The following is a 23,952-nucleotide window of genomic DNA, read 5'->3' on the forward strand; positions in this document are numbered from 1 at the left end:
GGGAGGATTCTGCTTCACTTTCTGTCCTGGAGACGCAATGGGGAACAATAGAAAATCTCACCTAACTGTTGTTATCGGAACACTTTCTGTGTCATTGGCTACGATCACCAAGACAAAAAGAGGAGTAAATCTACCAAACAGGGACACAGTCAGCAATGGAAACTTAACAGAGAATCTAAAGCTTCCCTACTCTATCCTAAACTTAAAAAAAAAAAGTTTTCTCATTTAATTATTGTAGGACCTTATCCATTTTAATGTTGGTTACATTTTCTAATACTCTGTCTCTCTAATGATGGTGTATTTATTGTATGTCAATGGTCTGGGCTTAGTCATGCTTTATTAATGACATTTTTTTTCATGTGCCAACCAGGATGTTAATTAGTACAGACACAATAATGTGAACTAATTCTAAATGGCATATAACAGATGTCATTGCAGTTGTAAGTAGAAAATAGTAGTGTACAAAAGAAGGAATAAAGGAAGAGAAATGAAAAAGAGGACACTAGCCACAAACCTATATAGGAATACAGATTATGTTTTAAAGAAAATACGATCTGTAAAACTAAAGGTGAACTCCAGCCGGATATCAAAATATACAAAATTAGCACCGTTATATATTAATTGCAAAATATGTTTTTAAATATAACTTAAATATAACAGTAATCATAAAATTAAAGAATTATATAATTATAACCTAATAATATACCAGTACCCTAACCACTTAAGCCCCCAGGCCTTTTTCTCACTAATAGTGTTAATTTAGTCGACTAAAACCTTTCCTCATAGGTTTTTGTCAGCAAGTTTTCAGTGATGAAAACTAAATGAAAAACTAAACAAAAACTAATATAATAGGACTAAAATTCTAAAAACTAAACTAAAACTAAAAAAATTCAGATTACTAAAATACGAATAAGACTAAAATACAACTACAATGAAAGTGGCATTTAGTTTTAGTAGTAGTCATCTGAATTGTTTTAGTTTTAGTTTAGCTTTGTTGACTAAATCTCCAGTAGAGAAAATTGCAATATGTTTTTGTCAGAGTTTTAGTCCTTTTAACTTAGTTTTTATTTTGTTTTCATTTAGTTTTCGTCTCTAAAAACATGCAGCTGACAAAAACTATGAGGAAAGGTTTTAATCGACTAAATTAACACTCCTTGAGTTCCAAAGCAAAGTAATGTCTCAGTTCTACACGTCATATCTTTTAGGTTTTGTTGCTTACCCTAACACAGCGGTGGCGAACCTATGGCATGCGTGTCACAGAGGGCATTCAGAGGCCACTCTGATGGCACGCGAGCCTAGGCAGGGGTCTTGAATTCGTAGGGCTCGACCCGGAATTGTCTGTGCCGGGCGGGTAATTTTTTTTCTACATTTAGCACTGCTTCCAGCAAGCAAGGCTAAATGTAGAGTGGGGAAGCAGATGCTCATTTAGTACAAGTGATCTCGGCGATGCTGTGGGAATCACTTGTATGCAGCCTGTAGGTCCGCCCCCCCCCCCTGCATGGTCTGTGTTCACCCCCCACCAGCTGCCTCTCTCCCCTCAGGCCGCCTCCCACCCTGCCAGGGTTTTTCGGGGTCGCCCGCTCTTCTGGGGGACCCCTGGCCACGGCAAAGTAGCTCAGGATGGAGAGCAGGGAGCAGAGAGGAGAACGCTCTGCTCCTTGTGAACAGTGGGACAGGAACGCTGTACTCACAGCCTTCTCAACTCAGCTGTCACAGGAGAGCCAGTGCAGTACTGCGCTTAAATCCTCTATTGGAAGTGACAAGTTCAATAAAGAGAACCTGTCATCGCCAAATGCTGTCACACAGGGGCTTGTTATCCACTGTGTGATAGCAATAAAGTTAAGTGAAAAAAGTAAAAAATAATAGAAATTAAAAAATAAGCTAAATAAAAAAAATTAAAAAGTAAAAAGTGATAAAAGTAAAAAAATATAAATAAATAAAATGTTTAATTGTTTGAATTTGTGTGTTTCCCTATTTTGCCTAAGGCAGTGATGCTGAATTTTTTTAAACCCCAGTGCCCAAATTAAAATACAATACCAAACTTATTTTCAGTGTTGGCACTTTGAGATCAGTAAATTGATTTTGTGTTGCAGTTTGGGCACTCGGGTTCAAAAATGTTAGCCATCACTGCCCTAACATATTAAACATGATTTTTTCAGGAAAGATAGGGCTTTAATTTGGTAGCAAATGGGGACGTATATGTTTGTTTTATTTGTTTAGTTTTTATTGGGAATAAATAGTAAAAATATGGAAATAAATGTGTTTTCCTGTCATTTATGCAATTTGCACATCCCATCAATTTACCCAAAGTATATTCAACAAAGTGTGCTGATTAATATCACATTAATGTGACTTTATGTAGCTTAACGGAATGGTACAGTCCTAAATGAACGTATGTGTTTAATTTTAGAAAAGCTGTATTGCCCTTACAATGCTACATTGTGATGCATGCAGGGGGAAAATGTTTTGTGTAAATTGTTAGCGTAACCTTAAAATAACAATAAGTCAGGTTGACAAAGGCACAATTTAGCACCAACATGAACTTTCACAGGTTTGTTGTTTGCTAAAAATTTGAATGAAATTGAGTTCACTTACATGAGTATTTGCTACTTACACAGTAAACACAAATATCATCTAGAATCTAGAATAGATCATCTGACATTGTTTTTGGGCTGAGGAGCATCAAGCACCACACCACACTATATGTGAAGATAAAAGACTTCCCTGTAAGGAAGAGTTTGCATGCGAATGGGATATCATTTCCAAGGATAAACTCCTACCAGAGTAGGAACCAGGGGTCGTGTGGTGTGGGCAACCCAGACAACCATGTGTATATACGAAATTAAATGTAAAAACCATCAGGAAGGAAAAGGAGTACAAGCTGAAGGAGCTGCTCAAGAGTCCAACATGATGGCTACAGCGGTTAACTAGAGCCCCCAAATACTGGGTAGGTAAACAAACCAAGGATCCAGCTAGATAAAAAGCAGGCCTCCACTTAGAGAAGTCAGGATGCGCTGTCATGCAGGAGACTCTACAAAGGGATTAGATGACCTCTGGTCTTGAGTCCTATGACCTGACTGGGGAGTAGTCTTTAAATACCCATATGCTACTACTGCCAAAGGGGATGAAGGAGAAATGTGGTGTTCCTTCGACCCTTCCACACACTTTCTACATTGAGGTAGAAGCATGTCCTGACCACTAGTGGTGTTGCAAATTATGGTGTCAAGGGTAGGCCTGAAGAGACAATATCCCTCAAACGGTCAGAGTCAGATGTTCCTTGAATGTATCATCTATGTCCCAAGCATGTAGCCAGAGCACCTTCTGCTTATGTACAGACATCAGTCCCATGCAAGACAGGGGTTTAGATGCTTGTAACAAGCCATCAAAACTAAATCCCAAGGCTCCAGATATTTGTTTCAACCATTCTATTAGACAGGGGTTTGCACCAGAAGTAGAACAGTTACCCCATGGGAGCAATAGCGAGCCTGCTATTGGCTATTTCAAATTGCAATAGCCAATAGCAGGCTGAGTATTGGACCCACCCACTTCCTGCTGCCAATCAAAAAATGTCCCTTAGGTCCGCCCCTCTGATTGACAGCAGGCCAGTGCAATAGGCAGCCTGCTATTGGCTATTGCAATTTGCAATAGCCAATAGCAGGCTGACTATTTCTTCCCCTGCTATCTGCTGTTTGTTTGTATTCTGAAAGCGGCCGTCGGATCAGCTGATCGAGGTAAGCCGGCCAGACAGTGACACCCACTGTGCGATTTTCAGCTTGTTCCTCAAGAACTGTCTGAAATTTGCAGTGTTTATTAGCGGTAATATCGGTAGATTTAACTGATACTGATAGTTTAAAAATGTGGGAATATCGGCCATTTAAAACAGTAGTAGTAGGGCTAGAATTAAAATATTGTGTAAAACACACATCATAAATACTTGTCATACATTTTTGTAATGTTAAAATGCCTTTTAGTAAAAGTTTTTGTTTTATCTGATATACAACATGTCATGACATTGCTTTTTTCAACACATTTGTATTTTTTCAAAAAGGAGGACTGAACCTTGCCAGTGTGCTGCTATGCCTTTACAGTCCAATTACTGGGTTGGGATGGGTTCTGGACCAAGCTGTATTGCTTAACTACAGGAAAGAAAAGTGTGATCACAGACCTGGCCTTCTGGCAGGGGTGCCTTCATCACAAGACTGGCTTACTGAATTACAAATAATCTGGCAAATAGATCAGTTTGCAAATATATAACGAATCGCACATGTCTACCTATGACTCTAACCCGCTAGATTTAATAAACCCAACCTCAATATTTGCTAATCTTCTGTGATCATCAGAAGCTGAGGCTTTTTTTGTGTGTGTATATCTCACCAAATGTCAAATGCCCAGATTTCTATGTCTGCTAAGGCTTAGTAAATACAACAAATCAAACTAGGCATACTCACTAGGTCATGGCATCATAAAATAATAATAATATGTAAACTAGTCTATTGCATGTACTGAATTCTGATTTTTGCAAATACAATATCACCAGATATGTAGAAACAACATCAAGGCCTTTGCACCAATCAGCATCAAATTCAGAAGCCTTTTTACCCTAATAAGAAATAGCAGTGTATTTTCTTTTCAAATAAAAAGGCTTCTGAATTGGATGCTGATTGAAACTTTAGTTTTAAAAGTTAGGCACATACTTATTTAATTAAACATGTTTTTATCTCATTGCAATATCAATAAAGTCACTGGAAAAATCATGGGATAGTGTGTCTCTCTATTGGTTGGGTTCATTTGAAATCCTTAAATAGCACACTAAATTTAACAGTTATGTGATATATGGAAACATACTGAGGCATGCTCTTTTTAAGTACCTAGTGGATTCTCATTGTATTTCATGGAACAGATAGATATCCATCTCTCTGATGCTTTATTGTTCTCTCATTCTGCTTTTAACTGTATTGTATTATCCAATGGCTTACAGTGAAAATAGGTTGTTGGCCTAGACTGATTGAAATTTTAAAGTGCCAACAGATGACAATTAAATGACCTAACACTGTTGAACTAGCACTCCATTATTGGTGTGCCAATAAATAAGAAGCTGTTTGTTGAGTAATGGTGCCTTCATAATGAAAGCTGAGCCTGTTTCATCATTACTACATTGAAAGCACATGGGACACAGATAACTTATTAAACATGGGAACCTTTTGCAAAAGAATAAAACACAAGGGCTGTATCAAAAATTGAACTGATGTAAGAAAAGATATTATTTAAAAATATCCACAAATCGTAAATTTAGTACATTTTTAAATAATATCTAAGCCCCCAAAAAGAATGTCATATACTGTATTAAAGCTTAGCAGTCCTTAGATGGAGTGCATGCAATAGTTCTTGTTTGTTCATGCTTTTTTCTTTCTTTTTACCTGGTAATCCTGTGAATAATACATTTCCTGTCCCTGGATGGCTATACCCACTCCTCCACTGTATCTGTGGAGGGATCCATGATTGTCATCTAGACCAGACTTCAAGCATGTCTGCCTTTGTTCATCTCTATTATATTAGGGCTGTAACAAAGACACTAAGTTTCTGGCATGATCAGAACCAGAAGTATGCGCAGGCTGAAGTGCCAAGCGAGCAGTTGGTGGACCAAGAGGAAGCACCACCAAAACTCTGGTAGAAATGGGTTCAGGACCGCAGGGTCTGCCAATGACACCAGAAGCTAGGCAGCAGGAGCACATAGTAGTCCACAGCTGGACCCTGTGTTGGTTATGTGTTTAGATGAAGCACTGAGATCTTGAGGAATGGTGAATTAAGGTTTACTTGCTTAGAAGAACATTACATGTATATGACATTGTGAAGGAAACAGAAAGGAAAAAAAAAACAATTTTCTGTGTATCATAGATAAGCATGCACATAGAGGAAAACATTGCACTACAGTGCCATCTACAGCTTAAAACCCAAATTACAGTCAGTAATACAATCAGTATATGCTGTTGTATTTCCAACATCCTAGAGTAAACCAGGAGAAGCACCCAAACGGTGGCGTGGGACAGTGTCAGAAGCAGTAGTGAAAATCAGGTCAAAGCCAGCAACAAGCAGGCAGTACCGTACCAAATTATAGGCAGGATTAGAGGCAGAGATGAAGTTGAGGTCTGAAGAAGCATACAACAGAACGCAGGTTGGGTCACATATAACTTGCTGAAGACCAGTCAGTATTGGCACTCAGTCAGGGTCAGGTTGCCACTTAATTAAGCCGTCAGACAGCACTGCTGACGCTGGATGTGCACACACACTTCTGTGTGTGCACTGCGGAGCACGCACATGAACATGCACACTCCTGCTCACAGCCAAAATTCTGCATGCAGAGCCAGGACACCCACATGTGCAGGTGCCAGTTGGCAAACAGCTAATTTCTGATAACTGCACAGTGGGGAGGGTATGTGGCTCAGTATAAGGCTTCTTGGAGGCATGGAAAAGGGAGGGAAAGTGACAGTTTAGACCAGTCACATGGACAATGCTTTACAGGTCCCCAAGAGAGTTTGAGTAAATATAAACATACCTACACATGCCAATACATGCCAGGAACTCTGTGCCATTTGTATGCCAGCCTTGATAGGCCTGCCCCACGCAAAGGACTACCTCATACTTACTCTTCTGATAACTTAACTCTACCACTAACCCCCTTGCAACCCCAACCCTTACACCAACTGTCTGGAAAAAAATAACCTTCTGTTTGTATACTTATTATTCCTGTGAAGGGACCCTCTTGACCAAAGAAAGCAGTGCAAAAAGAGCTGGTCTTTGTAAATAGTAAGGATGGCTAGTCATGCACCATTACTGTACTGATCATTGACTATACCCAGGAAACAGAGACCCCTAATAACATAAATAAAGTTGATTTGATTATTTTGTTTCAGAAACAGCATTCTGAGAAACAGTGAGTGAGACTTACAACTGTTAGAATAGATATATTTTCAAGCAAATGGATTGTGGCTAAAGACAGCCTATGGTCAAAGGCAGTTTGTTTTGCAGGATTGTTCACAGCTATATCCTTTTTTTTTTTACACTGGACCCTTTTAACTGATATTTGGTTTCACCCTGATTGACTAATAATGTCCGCTGAATGTTTCACAAAATTGACATTATACTATTATCAATAATAATAATCTGGAAGCTAAAACAGGATGTTCTGGATACTATTCTAATTAGGATGTGTTTGCACATGAATGTATGAGTTATTGAGGTTAGCTGCCCAGTTTAATAGAGGTCTTTAAAGCTCAATTCTAGTTAGCATGTATTTGTTGTGGAGAGAAGAGTTAGACTCGAATTTTAGGGGGGCCCCCACATCCCCCCATTTTTGGGGGTGGGGTTCTTCCTTAAAATTCCATCAGCCCTTAAGGGCCTGGTATGACTTTAAGTGGGAACCCCACACACTTTATTTTATTTATTTTTTTACATGGGCTCCCTCCTCAATATTCCTACCAGACCTTAAGGGTCTGGTATGACTTTTGGGTGAACCCCACGCTCTTTTTAAATGGGGTCCCTCCTGACATTCCTACCAGACCGAAAGGGTCTGGTATTGTTTGGGAGGGGGAAATGCACACTTTTAAAACAAAAAGTCTTTTTTTTTCTTTAGAAATGTCAGTTTTGCTACAGTGAGTTCTATACATTGTACAGATCCGCCACTTTACAGGCAGGTTAAGAAGACCCCCTCCCCCAGGACACGATATTTAAAGGGATTTTTCATTTTTATTGTTACCATCTAAGTGATGTTAAAATCACTGCTCCTTTAAAAACTGTATTTTTTCAAAGTTTTTTTTATTGATTCATGTCCCCCAGGGCAGTACCCGGATCCCAATACACATTTTATTGCCAATAACTTGCATATAAGCCCTTTTAAAGGGCACCATTTTTGAAAGTTCTACCCCCATAGACTTGCATTGGGTTCGAGTTTGAACTCAATCTTTTTGGATGTTTTAAAGTTCGAATTCGAACCGAACTCAGACCAGTTCGGCTCATCACTAGTGGAGAGAACTGGGAAGGGTTAGATCCTCTGTCAGGTTCCTTAATGGGTACATTTGGAAATGTCTTTATCAGGGTTACAGACAACCCACCAACCTTCCCCCCAAATCCCTTGTGGCACGCACACACTTTAATGACAGAGTGCCAGCACTCCTAGACTTGACCCATATAATGTTTAAAGAATAATGTTGTCCAAAATCTCAACACTGCATTAGGTGATTTGGTCTTGGGCAATTAAGATTTCACTTTGCAACCAATTTTTATTAAAAGTTTACGTAAATACAGAGAGATGAAAGAGATATATTCACATACATCTTCATGACATACATAGTTGTGAGGTGCAAATATAAATACCATCTCAACAGTAGACTAACAGCATTAAACTGGTAGGGTTGGTTTACAAGACTATTAATTGTCTTTGCATACACAGCTACTTTCCTGTCCTGTGACGTGCAGAAGCCAGTAGGTCGGGATCCCAATCACGTGATCTCTTTGACAGGCAATCACAGTGCTTACATGATTGGGAAGCCCATCAAATGCTTCTCACATTTAGATTTCTTAAAGGGCTGGGGGAGAGGTTAAAACCAGATATTTGTGTATTTTTCAAATTCCCAATGAAAACATCTTCAAGGAAAAAAGTACAAACCAAAGAAGTGGAAAAAATCATTACATAGCAGGGAAACCATCATATTCCAGTTAATGAGCCGTGCTCCTATGAAAATGTAATGTCATTTATCTTGCATATTTTACCTACTTTTCATTTTGCAGTGACACAATGTGATAGAAAAGTCTGTCCATTGTAGTATTATTGATATTGTTTAAAGATGTTAGGTGCACAGTGAGACAAGAGTTTTGTTTACAACTGTTTTCGGAAAACATTTCTAATGCATTTGTCTTATCTGCAGTTGTTTCCTATTTTTACATTTTTAGATTTTCAAAGAATATATTAGAGATAAATTTGTACAAGGATAATGCACTTATTCATCCACACACCACACCCTTATGGCATAAAACTTAGCTTTTATTTTACACACTAATTATAAACTTTTTCCCTAAAAATATGCATATTTTTTAATTCTCCCAATGTTAATAAACACCCAATGTGTATCTCTCTAGGTGGTTTCTCTGTACAAAAATCACCTCTATTCTATGGATGTATTTTGTATGCCTCTTTAGTGAACTTGAATCTTATATACCATTATTTATATCTAATGTTTACTTATTTGTCAGTCTTATCCTCATAAATGCTGACTTTTCTGTATTTATTTATTTTGCTAGCTTGCCCACTGTTTATATATGATCTATTCTTGTATATCCTCAATCTCTACTCCATTTATTTTTTATTTTTCCTCAAGCACTTCCTCCATTTTACAATTCATCTCTTCCTAACCATGAAGGTCACCAACATACAGCTGATAATAACTTCATGTTTCAGCACTGAAGTGCTTCCTTCACTGGAGTGCAATGTGAAATCTGTTCATTGTGCTGTCAAACAAAATCAAACATGGTATGGCCGCTACCTGTATGTTCCCCTTCATTTTATATCTTCCAAATTGCATGAACATGATGACATCAGCACGCTGACGCACGTGTGCACCACATGCATGATGATGTCACCAATGTAATTATGTCACGTCCAATAACGCATGTGCATATGAAGCTATCCTTCACAAGATCAACAATCGCTCCTTTTGGATCTGCCAAAGAATTCCTCTCTACTACATCAGTCCGACATCTTTAATCAGGGCAAAGGCATTTTAGAGACACGTAAATCATATTCTAAATAAAGTATCACTTTATCTTATCACTATGGCTATCAAATATACATATTTATGACATACAGTATATATCACAAAATTCAAAACTGTAGCTACAGCTATATTTAGGGAGATATTTCCTATTTAAAAAATTAATTACTATCTACATATATAGAAAAAATATTTTGTATACAGTACTTTGTATTTAAAATAAATTACGGTTATAATTGTCACATCTCCAACATGGAATTTTCATTGCACAACTTATTTTTTTCTTTCATAAATCGACATTTTGCATAATCTATCATGTACAAATGGTAGGTATGTAATCCCTTCATTTAGCCCTGGAGGTGATTTTGAGTTTAGACAAAAAATCAATTTCACTGCTGTTTGTAACATGTTTTTATTAAGGTCTCCTTTTCTTGGACTTATCTTGTATGATCCCAAATTTTAGACAAAACATGGTTTGCCATCATGTTTTGAACTTGCATGCCTTACAACTGGCTTGTCTCTTTATAATAAAATATCATTAACATGTTCAAGATTTCTCCTTCTAAATTGTTGGATTGTTATGCCTACATATAGTAAGGGACACGGAAATTTTTCTACATAGACTATCCCATTTAAACTGCAATTACAGAGTGATCTGATCTTAATTGTTTCATCTTTTTCTGGGTTTGTGAATTCAATAGTTGTAAATATATAGTATATGTACATACTTTGCGGTGGGCACAGCGGAATGTCCTCATGGATCATCGAGGTAGCCATGTATTATGTCTTATTTTTGGTTTACTACTTTCTAGGTGTCTAGGTGTGAGTTTTTGCTCTCCTATATGCTACTTTTGGAATTGTTGGTAATATTTCCTTTAAATCTTTATCTTCCAGCAAGACAGACCAGTATTTTCTCAGGATACTGAAAACATTGCCCGACTGTCTCGAATATGTTCTGATCAGTGATGTAGTCTCCTCACCCTCAGTGTTTCTTTTGCCAAAAAAATTCCCTTGTTCTGTCTTCTACTTTCCCAAATGATCTTACTAGCTCTTTGTTTATAAATCTTTTATACAAACATCTGCAAAAATGATGTTGTGCAGATAAATTTTGTTTTGCATCCTTCCTGATGGTGAGATCTTTTCATGGATCTATCTAGTGAAAAACATCCCCGCTGAATTGCAATTTAATGTCCTCTCAAACTCTCGAAATTGTTATCTTGTACTATCCCAGAGGATGAACATGTCATCAATAAATCTAGCCCACTATAGAATTTTCACTGTATGCTTCTGCATTTCTTTAAATTTGAGCTAGTTTATCTTCCCACCCGCCAAGAAAAAAGTTGGCATAGGTGGGAGCACATACTGTACCCATAGCTGTTCCAACAAGTTGCCTATAAATGTCATCAATTAGAAAATAGTTTTGTTCTAGAAAATCTCCAAGAGCTCCAACACAAATTAGTGTGTTCTTCATAATCACTTTCTCTGGTCTTCAAAACATATTCACGTCTTGATCCCCAGGTTATGTTTTATATTGCTATAAAGTGCTTCTGCATCTAAACTCCCATATAGTACATCACTGTATATTGTGACATCTTCCAATTCTCATTTACAAAATCCCTTGTATCCTCAATATATGAGGGTAGGGATTGTACAAACGATCTTAATATTTTATCAACATACTTCCTTGTCCTTTTAGTAAGATTGGTTGGATTCTTCTTTAACATATAATTATATTCATCTTTAGAATCAGTTTTATTTCTAATGCCCTTTGTAATATTCCCTGAAGTTGTTGCATATTGAAATGGGATCTGATCATAATATTTCATAATTGTTACTCAAGATCTCCAGGAAAATTTTAAATATTGATTTTTATGTAGCAGAACAATATTCCTGCCATTACTGGCTGGTTTAATCGCTAATTCTTTATTGTACTGCAGATGTTCTAGAGATTTTCTCTTGTAAGTCAGAATTGGTTGTCTTCTCATTTTCTTGCCCTTTTCTATGTTTCCACAGCAAACCTGATTCATTTTGTACTAGGGTGGTAAAGTCACTTTTAAGATGTAAATTTGTAAAAGGCCATTTAACCTTTGAAGATCCCTGTATATCCCAATTCTGTAATGACTCTAGTATCCTAAAACTCTTTATCTCTCTTTTAGGTGGTACTTTCTATATATTTTTGATCTTATATTCCTTTTTCAAAGCCAATTTTCAGACAACCAATTCACATCTTTCATCCACTCAAATAAATCAGAATCTAATGTTGGGGCAAATGATAACCCGTCTCATTTACCGTCTCAGGATCAGAGTTCAAAACAAAATGAAGAAAAATTAAATATTTTTAGTTTCTCACTATTAGGAACAAAGTCAGCCTCTCAAGGGCTGCCGGAGTCTGTCTTAGGTGTGTCCGGGGCTGAGGAGTCGAGGGAGGGCTGCTCTGGGGTTCCGAGAGGTGCGGCAGAGGTTCCGCTGGGGATCCAGAGTGAGGCTCAACAGGTTTAATTCACTGACATACATAGCATCAATTTGTTCCTGCCCCTCTTTTTGTTGTGTAAATCTTTTATCTTTTTGAAACGATGTATACACCCTGTCATTTTGAAAATCTTGTAAATGTCTTATACATTTTTTATGTTTGTTAATTGTATCTCATCTTTATGTCTTTGTTCATGTTTCTGGAATTTTTCCTCCAACATTTTGAAATCTGCATGTGATTTACATTTTAGAATATTTTGTGTTCTTCCTTCAGCTGATTATTCAACTTGATGTGCATTCTTTCAAAATCTTGTAAATATTGGATGGTTTCTAAGGTGTTTTTAGTCTGTAACTTTTGCCAACCAAACAGAAATTTTTGATCATTATTTTAATGGGAACGGGGCCTTGTTAGAATTCATAATCCTCCAACTGTAATTGCTGGTTTAATATACATTTACTATTCATAACTCGTCACCTCCCACCATGTTGTTTATATATTTTAAATATTTTTCTAAATGCCTCTGTAATTGTCACTTTATTTTGGTAGGAAAGCCCCTACTGGCTTGATTCCTAAGATAATAAACCATAGTTCTTGTTCAAGGAAGCTTGCCAATTTTAGACCTAGAGTCCCAGTGCTACTATGAATCGTGAATGAGTAAGGGATTGACATGGATCTACATCGCTGGACAATGGGATTGACAATGGATTGCATCGATGGACTTTTTTTTTAAATAAAGGAAATGTCAAAAACTGTCTTATGTTTTTATTTCTAATAAAGGACTTTTTCACGGTGTGGTGTGTATATTTACTATTTGGTAACAACTACTCCTTACTCATTCACAAGTGGGGGGGGCGGGATCTGGGTGCCCTCTTTGTGAAAGGGGGCATCCAGATTCAGATAAGCCCCCCTGCCCACAGACCCAAACAACCACTGGGCTAGTGTTGTGTGGACGAGGCCATTGTCCTCATCAACCCCCTGGCAAAGCACCCTCCCCATGTCAAGGGTATGTAGCCTGGTATGGAGCAGGAGGGAGGTCACACACTTGTCCCCTCACCTTTCCTGCTCTGCCAGCCTGCTCTTGGATTAAGAGTCTGGTAAGGGCTTTTAGGGGGGACCCCCACACTTTTTTGTTTTGGTGTTGGGGACCCCCTAAAATTCATACCAGACCTAAAGTGTCTGGTATGACTTTTGAGGGGAATCCCACACTTAGTTTTTTGGCATTGGGGGTCCGCCCCTAACATTCCTACCAGATATAAAGGGTTTGGTATGAATTGGGGGAACCCACGCTTCTTTTTTTATATATTGTTTCTGCGGACTGTTAAAAAAATTAATTATTTTGCTAATGCACTTTGCTGCATCGAAAATTTGTTCGTAAATACTACCGCATCTGAAATGAACAAAAATGTCTGATTCTTCCTAATCCTGAACCAAATTGACTTTCGGACCAGAGTCCCAAAAAACGAAATAACGAAAGATACGACACAAAACAAATTTGCCGGCTTAGATGTCTAATTTTTAGCCATTACAGTTACAACAAAATTACAGGGCTATTCACAAAAGGGTGAAGAGTTTGGAGAAGGCAGGAGAAGTGAACAATCTAGGCCAAAATAGCTGATTTGGGAAAATTAAATTCAGCTCACTTTCCAGTTCAGCTATTTTGGCCTAGATTGTTCACTTCTCCTGCCTTCTCCAAACTCGTCACCCTTGTGTGAATAGCCCTGTTAATCTTTTGTCAATCAAAGAGAGATAAATTATATAGTCCATCTGCATTGCCGATCAGTTAACGCCTATTAAACTTCTGCATTTGGGTGTCATTCTTAATTCTAGGCACAGCCTTAACCATGGTATAAAGCAGAGAAGGGTGAAGAGTAGAATGGCCACAATGTTTACCGGCCATGGGGAAGTCCAGAGTCAGGAGACTCCAGAGTCAGGATGCAAAAGGATACCTTGAGCTACTTCCTCCAGATTCACGGCAAATTGTATTTTACACTGATTCATGTGGGGGTGTCAGCAGTTACATGCCAATCCTCCTCATCAGCAGGCATACTGACACAGGAAAGAGGAGTCACTGGCATGATCATGGGGTATTTATATATTAGTCAAACTCAAGATGTATTTTGAATTGTGCAGACTATGTTATTATAAATGTCCTTTGCACAGACATTTGTAAAATTAGAGATAGTTGTACATGCAAAAGCAATTTCAGGCAACAAACGAAAGCAATCACTGATCTACTAACGCTATCCAACACACATTGCAGCTGTGCTAAAACCACAATGTTTACTCAGTTTACTGTCATCTGTATTCTATGTAGTTCTTGCAATCAGCCCTCCATTTAGCTCTCTGGGAGCATTCCTCCTTAAGTATGTGTTGTCTCTTCCTGCTTCCTCTCTCTGTCATTTACATTCTTTTCAAGCTTTCAAGGCCAGTTTAAATCTGACTACTCACTAGGAAAAACTATGCTATACCAATTATTTTACATGTGGTTTTCTCTATGTGCAATGAGCCTGTAGTGGGAAGCAGAATGAGTAAGCAGTGCTCCCTAAATGCATTTTAAGGTTTTCAATTTTACCTAGAGTGTACCTTTAAAGAAGGAATATCACCATAGGGCACCAAGTGCATGTAACAGTTGGTGCCATCGCCATCTGTCCTGTTGCTGCTGAACAGTGTGGTCGGACAGTATGGCCCACCACAGGTTTCCAAACATCTTGCTTGCAAGTAGAAGGATAGTGTGAGTGACAGAGCTGGTCTCTGACAGCCAGGGTGCTCTGAAGACCAGTGCCTTGACTTCACCACAGCAAGGGGAGGGGTCAGCTCCATTCATTACACAAGGCACTAGATCTGTCAGAACTGCGGTGCTGTGTGATCTACACCGATCAACCATAACTTTTTGACCACCCACCTATTATTGAGTAGGCCAGCTTTGGCTTTCACCTCAGCTCAGTCGCCTACTGAGCCGAGGTGAATGCAGTCTATCTGCCAGTGCCGAGGATGTGTACTAGCAGCTGCCAGCTCTTTCACACAGCCATGCAGAGCTGATTGCTCATTCGTAATAGTAAAAGATCAGTCTGCCCAGGGGGGCAGGGGCTCAGTGCTGTGCTATAGCTCCCTCATAGGAATGCCCATACATTGGGCTTCAGCTTGGAGTGGAGGTACAGCACAGCACAAACATAAAATAATTGTATTCCTAAACCACTGCATGAATCCTGACCGGACCCAGCACTATGTGCACTAGGTCCCCTGTGGGATTCTACAATGGTTTTTCACCTTCTGGTGATAATTCTTCTTTAATGTTAAAAAGCATGCCAAGCTATTGCATGTTGGTAGTGTAGGAGCAGAACTAATAAATATTTCTGTGTAACTGTCAATTTTGACTGAAATTAGGATATTAATGTCAAATGGTTATTCACATATAAACAATTTTGTTTTACTAGTAGCTTGCTGTTTGTTTCACTTGCATACAACACCCTTGTGGTTTACGGTAAATGCCTGACTGATGAACTTTATAGTAATGTAATGTAAATGTAAAACAGTACTCAATAACGTGCACCCATAACAACTACTATTATAGCCACAATAAGCTATTTGTCCAAAAAGGACAGTTAATAGGTTGATTTTGAAACCGGTCATTAAATCTTATTAAAAAGTCTCAATATGCAAAACTCAGTTGGCACTTTGGGTTGTAACCTAACCTTGGAGGAGTCATATGTGTAACAGGTACTGTATCTTACTATCCAAAAGGAGTTATTCTTCTTGTGCTGACCAATTTCAGATCAGTACATGTCTACTATGCAACCAGAGGTCTATCCTTTGAAAAGAGAATGACAATACAGATTTTAATCGCTTGTATGTGATAGATTGGCATGCTTCCAGCGGCTACTGCATATGCTATGAGATCCGCAAGCACATTGTACTATAGAATATATTGTAATAGCTGTGCTGCAAAACATGCAGTTCCCTCATAAATTTGAATGTGTTCACCAAAATAAAATTTTGAGCATAGTTTTATTCCAGTAAAACATTTGAATAATTCAATGTTTCCTACTTCACAAAAAAATTATGTGATAAAAAAGAAACATAAAGTAAAGCCTTTTACAATCTTCACATTTCATAATTTATAATGAGACTGATTTAACTATTTAGAGCTAAATAGAGTGTGTTTTGCTTGATTATTCAAATAGAAGTATTCATTTAGACCTTCTCTTGATAAATATAGTACAGCATATTGTAATGACAGAAAACCAACAATCCCATCATTGAAAAACAATGGATCCACTATGGATCCACTATACCACTGTAGCCACCATCACCTTCAGTGATGTGACTACTAGACATTTAGTGATAGCCAGGGCTGTAGTCAGCCTGGCTGGAATTATAGTGGCCGTTATCTGGTTAATTCCAGGTGTCTGGCATTGCCTGTACCCCCCTGGGGGGAGTGTGACTCTGTCATATTGTGGGACAGCCCATGAGAGACACTTGTACAGTACAGCAGCCAATCACTGGGTGTCTTTCAACCAGTGGTGCATGCCGGGGTAGGGTACATATACTGGAGGGATTTGCCATGTGCTCAGACTAGCTGGGACCAGCCACGGCATAGACAATATTGTCTTGTCTGTAAGACAGGACAATGCTGTATAAGAGATAAGGGTATAAAAGCAGTAAAGGGTTACTTCTTACAATCCAAGGGCCACTGTTCTGTACATGGGCATTTAATTTTTGCCTGAACTGATTTTCTTTCCCATACAATTTAATGTTAATACAAAAGTATATCACAACAACTTAAAGTTACTTATAATTTGACTAATTGGCAAGTAAGAAGCATGTCAATCAACTGTGTACACAAACGCCAAAGCTTGCAGCACACTTGTAGAGGCTCAAGATTAGTGATGAGCCGAACACCCCCGTGTTCGGTTCTAACTCGAACTTTCGAACATGGAAAAAGTTCTAACTCGAACTTAGAACAATTATAAATTATACTGCAAGTGTAACATTTCATTAGAAGTTCCATATTTAGAATGATTATTACATAGCTAACAGGTACTAATAAGACAAAGGAGATTAGCAGTAGCAGATTCCACTGGATCCAGTAAATCCGAATGCATCCAGTATAAAAAAAAACTAAAAAAAATAGTGTGGAGTCCCCCTTTCAAATCATACCGGAACTTTTAGGTCTGGTAGGAATGTTAGGAGGGACCCCAATGTAAAAAAAAAAAGAAGCAAACAAAAACAACAAATTTATACAAGACCCTTTAGGTCTGGTAGGAATTTTAAGGGGGACCCCAATGTCCAAAAACAGAAAAAAGTGGGGTCCCCCTAAAGTTTCCAAACCGGACCCTTAATCCGAGCACCGGCCTGGCAGGACAGGAAAGGGGGGGGATGAGCGAGCTCACCCCTCCCTGAACCATTCCAGGCCACATGCCCACGGCATTGGAAGGGTGCTTTTCCAAGGAGGGGGGGCCTCCATGTACCCACCATGTACGGAGCATGTACTCCATGTACCCATTACCCCATTACCCATTACCCTAATCTTTATTAAATGCACTCTCTAATCACAAAATCTTTAGTCTTGCTAATTATCCCGCTATTATCTTGCTATTTATTTTTATTTACCAAACGTCAATCAAATTTCCTTCCTAGACAGCATCCTTGCAAACCTCTAAGAATTTCTGAGGGGAGTACTGATTGTAGGGGGTAATTTCAAATTGGCCTTTCCTATGTGGCACTCAGGAGGCTTAAACGTACCTTACACCAGTATCAACTGTGAAACCTTTTCTATTTATCTCTGCATAAATCTTACTCATGTATAGACTATTTTCTCATTAAACATAACCTCCCACTCTTTATATATAGCAGCAACGTCACTATATCTGATCGTTCCCCTATTAACTTGGAGATGCCAGTACCCCCAAATAAACAGAAAGAACATTTTTGGAGACTAAAGTCTCTTGCATGAGCCAATAATTCAAAAAGCAGCTTAAGATACATTTTCAAATCAACACAAAAAAGTACAACACTCTTCTATTCTGCTGCACACAAACCCTTCATTACAGGAGTCCTCATAAAGCCAGACTCAAAAAATGTATTGAAATCCAAACTCAAAGCTGAACTATAAAGGACCCCTAGACACAGACACCAAAATTAAAGTAAAAAAAGAGCAAGAGAGATGAGTAAAGAACATTTTTGACTTTGGAAACAAATGTGGATAAGCTTCCCCGGTGCTATTTGTAAACAGAGGGGAAAATCCTACATGCCCTATATTGATTTGAACACAGGTGAAAAAATATTATGCCTACAATTTCATAGCACACACATCTAAGACATACTATGCAAACCTATGTTACATGAAACACACAGCCATGGCCCACCAGCACCCTAAATATAAACCATGTATTGAGAACTATCTTTCACTTTCAGGGCTTCTGTCCATCACACCATGAGATGCACTCCACAAATAATTATCTATCACTCTTGAAGAACTTCCCTGTCAATTGCCTACACTAAAATCCTAGGCCAAGCGCACAATTCTACACTATAGGGTTCTACAGGACCAGCTTGCCGCTAAACTCTAAGTCTTGACTGCTATCACTGACAACCAGAAAATACCTCCTGAATTCCTCAACGTTCGTTCCTCTGTAATATTAAAAGAAGGCACACATTCTAACTCCTGTGCCAGTTGTCCTTCCAAATTCCTATTAAATACAGATTTAAAAATGAACACTAAAATCTTAGCGAGATCCCAAAACTTATGTTATATCCCATAACTTGACTGTATATAAGTGTCAGGATCGGACCCCGCTCCGTAGCCCAAGAACATGGCAGGGACGGCCCCTTCAACAAGTTATCCCTCAACTTTTACACTTTGATCAAGTGGGCTTTATTCCCTTCTGAGGAAGCAAGGGACACTACAATCTGAGCCCTGAATGTGATCCACTTGGCCTGGTCATGGAAACAAGAACTATTTTTTCTCTCCATGGATGCTGAAAAAGGTTTTGATTGGGTACACTAGCAATTCATGAAAAGCATCCTACAGCATATAGGCCTAGGCAATTCCATGATTATGTGCATAATCTCTATACACTCCAGTCCACAAACCAAGTGAAAATGAATGGTTCTCTGTCTGCAACCTGTACAATTTCCATTAGCACCCACCAGGTTTGCCCACTTTCTGCTTTACTGTTCATCGTCACATTGGAACCCTTCCTCCATAGAATTAGATGAAATCCAGACATTACAGGGATAACAATAAGGACTACTGATCATAAAGTTGCGGACAATCTCCTTTTTTCATTGCAAATCCAAAAGTCAACTTCCCATACGTGGTGCATGAATTCAAGTTGCATGGTGCTTGATCAAGCTTCAAAACTAGTTACTAAAATCAGAGGCCTTACAGCGGTCTACTTCAGAGGTGCATCTAAGATTTTTTTCAAACCAATTTCTCTTTCAGAGGGTCAAACAAGGCAATCATATATCTATAGACCCTTATCCCTCAAAACGTATAAGGCATATACTCACTGTTTTTTCCATCTCTCATATGAACCCTACAGACAGACCAAAAAAATTGAACTTTAATCCAACAAACGGATGATCTGCTGCTGGACATATTCTGCTCCTGCCCCAAAATAAAGGACTTTGGGCATAAAGTCGCAATAATTACGCAAAAAATCAGACTTTTCCATGCCAAGTGATCCCTCCTTCTTCCAGTTACATTACAAATCTTATAAATGTTACTGAAGGATGGATGCCCTCTTGTTGGCATTTACTGGACTCCACCAAAATATCGCTATGGTTCTCTAAAATTGCTGAAATTAACTATAAGGAGGTCTCACAGCCCTACAGCTTACAGAAACAATGGTTCTATTGGACAGAATTCCACTTTCTTAGGAAATTGATGATGATGGTGGTGGGGAGGGCTGGGAGAGACCTCCAGCCATCCAACAGACCCACACCTTTTTTTTACCCCCATCCCCTAACAAAGGGTATGCATATCCTTGAATAGCTCATATTTATTCTGATATTACTTCAGTAAACAGTTGTCTTGGAAGTTCAGTTGTGGAGCTGACTTTTTTTATGTCTGGATCTGCACAATGTCATTGTTTAGCCAATTACCCACTCTTACAGATGGGTTATAGAGGTTTGTGCCATGTGGTTTGATGTACTAGGTTTAGTATTAATTGTAATAAGGTTGATATTACTGTCTGTGTTTTCCTGTCCCAGGGACAAATGTTCCCTTATTTTCTTGTCTGCCATTTACAGGCAGTTAGACAGAAAGTGAAGTTAAATTTTCCCAGCAGGGTCCATGGGGCTAAAACAAAACTCTTCCTCGGTTGCGCTTTAAGAGTATAACCTGAGCAATACTGTACCTTAGCAGTGGAAGTATTCCATAACATTATGATGTCTGTTTTCTTCATTTTTAAGTCATATGTAGTGTTGACTGTGTGGGACACATCCCCCCTCCTTTTTATGCAAAAAAATAAAAGAGGGACAGTTGGTAGGTATAAGGGACAGTTGGAACAGTTGGGAGGTATGAAAACACTGAAGTGACAATTCAGTGTTGAGCACCCCTGCTCTCACAGTCTACAGCGTGTATGAATCCAGAAATCTTCCATCTTCTCTCTCTCTTTATCTCTGTCACTGCCTCAGATAGGCTTAGGTATATAATATCTGACCCTGCCATGAAGTTCTTGCATCTGGTGGTGTACTTTAACAAATAGCAACGCCACTGGTTTACCATGGTTAATGTTTTTTTCTGTCTGTGGAGACCCGGGGCCAAACAGAGGTCACTCCAATGCTTTAGAAACCAACATTTAAAGGGACCTTTAAGAAAATAGATGCAAAACTTTGTGTTGCAATTCAAATAATGTTTGAATAAAAATCTGCATCCTAATGGGGATCTTTGAAAAATGATCCACAGATAAGGGCGTCTTTACCTCGTCATGTGTTACATAAACACAATTTGTTTGGATTGCCCTCTTCATCCTTAGTTATAGGCAAGCTGAGGTAGAAACTCTGTTTACCTCTCCTTCTCTTGCATTAAGCATATATGGCATATATGGCTTATTCAATACACATTTGTTTTCCACGATTGACCTGGTCTGTGGCTAATAGGGTAGACTGGCTGATCACACCTGTCACAGATTTATATGTTAGTATATCAGTGTATATAAAGTATATTCAAACCTATTTATCTTTGTATCTTTGAAAAAAGGTTTGCGTATCCTTGAATATTTGGTGTTTTTTCTGATATTACTTCAGTAAACTGTCATCTTGCAAGTTCAGCTGTAGTGCAGGCTTTTTTTAATGTCTGGATCTGCACAGTGTCACCGTTTAGCTAAGCACCCACCCTTACAGATGGGTTATAGAGGTTTGTGCCATGTGGCTTGATGTACTAGGGTTAGTATTACCTATTTAAGGTTAATATTACTGTCTGTGTCTACCTGTCCCTGGGACAAATGTTCCCTTAATTTCGTGTCCTCCTGTCACCGGCAGTCAGACAGAAAGTGAAGTTAAATCTTCCCAGCAGGGTCCATGGACCCAATACAAAACTCTTCCTCAGTCCTTTCAAACCTAAAAGAAAAAGTTTTAGCTGGAGTTGGGCTTAAGTATGTCCTTTATTGTATAATAGTAAATTAGCCTTTTCTTAGCACGCTGTTAAAAGATAAACATTGACTTGTTTTTCATTTTTAAATGTCAGAAAAGTCTGTCTGGCACTCAGATAAGTCAGAATTCTTTATTTTTAGAATTTGTATATAATCATGTTCCTATTATAGTCAGTTTGTTTGCATTACAGGCCAGTAATCATATTTACTAATGCCTTATTTGATCACATAAATATTCTTCATGAAAAGGTTATTTGCAGTGTAGGCCTGCAGACAGCGATACCAATAATTCTCTTTGATTGTAGCTCAAAGTGGAACATGAGGCAAGCAGCTAAATACACAGTTAAAATACACAAATGGGAATTGTCTTTTTTGCCAACGGATTTGTAAACCTATCCAGCCACGTTTTGTCACTTATACATCACCTAACTAAAGATAAATAGGCTGCAGTGTGTCACCCCTGGCAACACTCCTGCCCTAGGCCACAGCCTTTGTTTGCTGTGACAAAATCCAGGTATGGGTAAATATAGGCACTGGGGGGAAAATGGAGTTGGAATTGAATTTAAGTGACATGCTTACTCTAATGACCCCTAAGTTTTCTGTATTGACCAATTACACAATTGTACAATAAAATCATAACCTTTCTCAAAAAAGGACTCCATCACACATAATTCACATTTACAGTGACTCCGGGGGGTTGAATTGTTGTCCTCACCTATGAGAATGGTAATGCCCTGGCCATCATCCTGCAACAGTTACAGAGATAAGGAGCCCTCACACTAATTTACAGCATGCTTGGTGTGGACCTGGGACTCAGAAGTATCAAAGCCAAACATAGTCAGGCAACTAGCAATTTCAAAAGTGAGCCAGCAATTGCAGCTTCCATACTTTTCTCATGGCATAGTCATTTTAACCTTACCATGTCATTTTAGAAATCTAACACCCAATGTGTGGAAAAAGCAGGTGCAGTTTATTGGGTTCCCATGCCTTTAATAGTCATATATATGTGGGAGATAAGAACCTCACCTTCTTCCTATCATGACATAGATATCAATGCTGGGGAGAGCACAAATGAAGTATACTCCCTGCCTACTCTGGATCTCAAAGTTGTGTGGCAAGGAAAGAAAATGAAAAAGAAAGTACCACACTCTATGTATCCACCAAAAACTGTGCTTATAAGTGTCTTCCCATTCCAATCACACAATCACACTAACAATCCTTTCCATGCAGTCACACGCCACTAACGCGTTTCATCCATTAGGGCTCAATCATAGAGATGGTGGTTATAGGGAGGGGTTCTTATGTGCCTCGATAAATGGAACAGCAGATCTTAATGAATCACAGATCTCTGTAGCAATAATAATAGTGTCAAGCTGTTGCTTCATATATCATATACAACATAAATAGTAACAGAGGATCTATTGAATTGATACAAATGTATTCGACTTCTTAAACCAATTGTCTTGTGAGTAGAATTACATAGTTTATCCATTTCTCTCAAACTTCATTATGTCTATATATCCATATTACACATAGAAAACCTCCCTGTAGGTTACAACCTAGCTATAATGTAATATGCAACTAAAATCAACAACCGTAATAGCTAATATCTACAAAACAATATAAACAATTAATAAAAACATTGACTGGTATAAATCAGTGCCGATACCGAGTATTTGGACGAGTACTCGTTCTCGCCCCAAATGCTCCAATACTTACCTCCAGACTGGAACTTCCGGTAAGAGGGAGATGACTGGCAGTGCCATGAGGGAACATGGAGCCACCTTCCCGGCATGCCGTCCGGCTTCCTGATGATTGGCCGGGAAACCCGCTTCGTTGCGAATCAGCATTGAGCTGGCCAAACAGCATGGAGCCGGCTTTCCGGGCAATCAAGAAGCCGCGTACCGGGTAATGACACACCACCCGGCTTCCTGATTGTCCAGGAACCCGGCTCAATGCTAGCAGAAGAACTGGTATCGGTACTCGGTATCGGCGAGTACCAAAAGATAAATATCGGTACTCGTAACCGATACTGAAAAACTGGTATCGCTAATATAAATACATGGTTCCAGACCCCAGGTGAAGAACTATGTAAGTTGGTCAGATGACTAAGACCAGATAA

This window comes from Nanorana parkeri, unplaced genomic scaffold (assembly GCF_000935625.1).
Source record: "Nanorana parkeri isolate BGI_ZX_2015 unplaced genomic scaffold, ASM93562v1 scaffold361, whole genome shotgun sequence".
NCBI classification, from domain to species: domain Eukaryota; kingdom Metazoa; phylum Chordata; class Amphibia; order Anura; family Dicroglossidae; genus Nanorana; species Nanorana parkeri.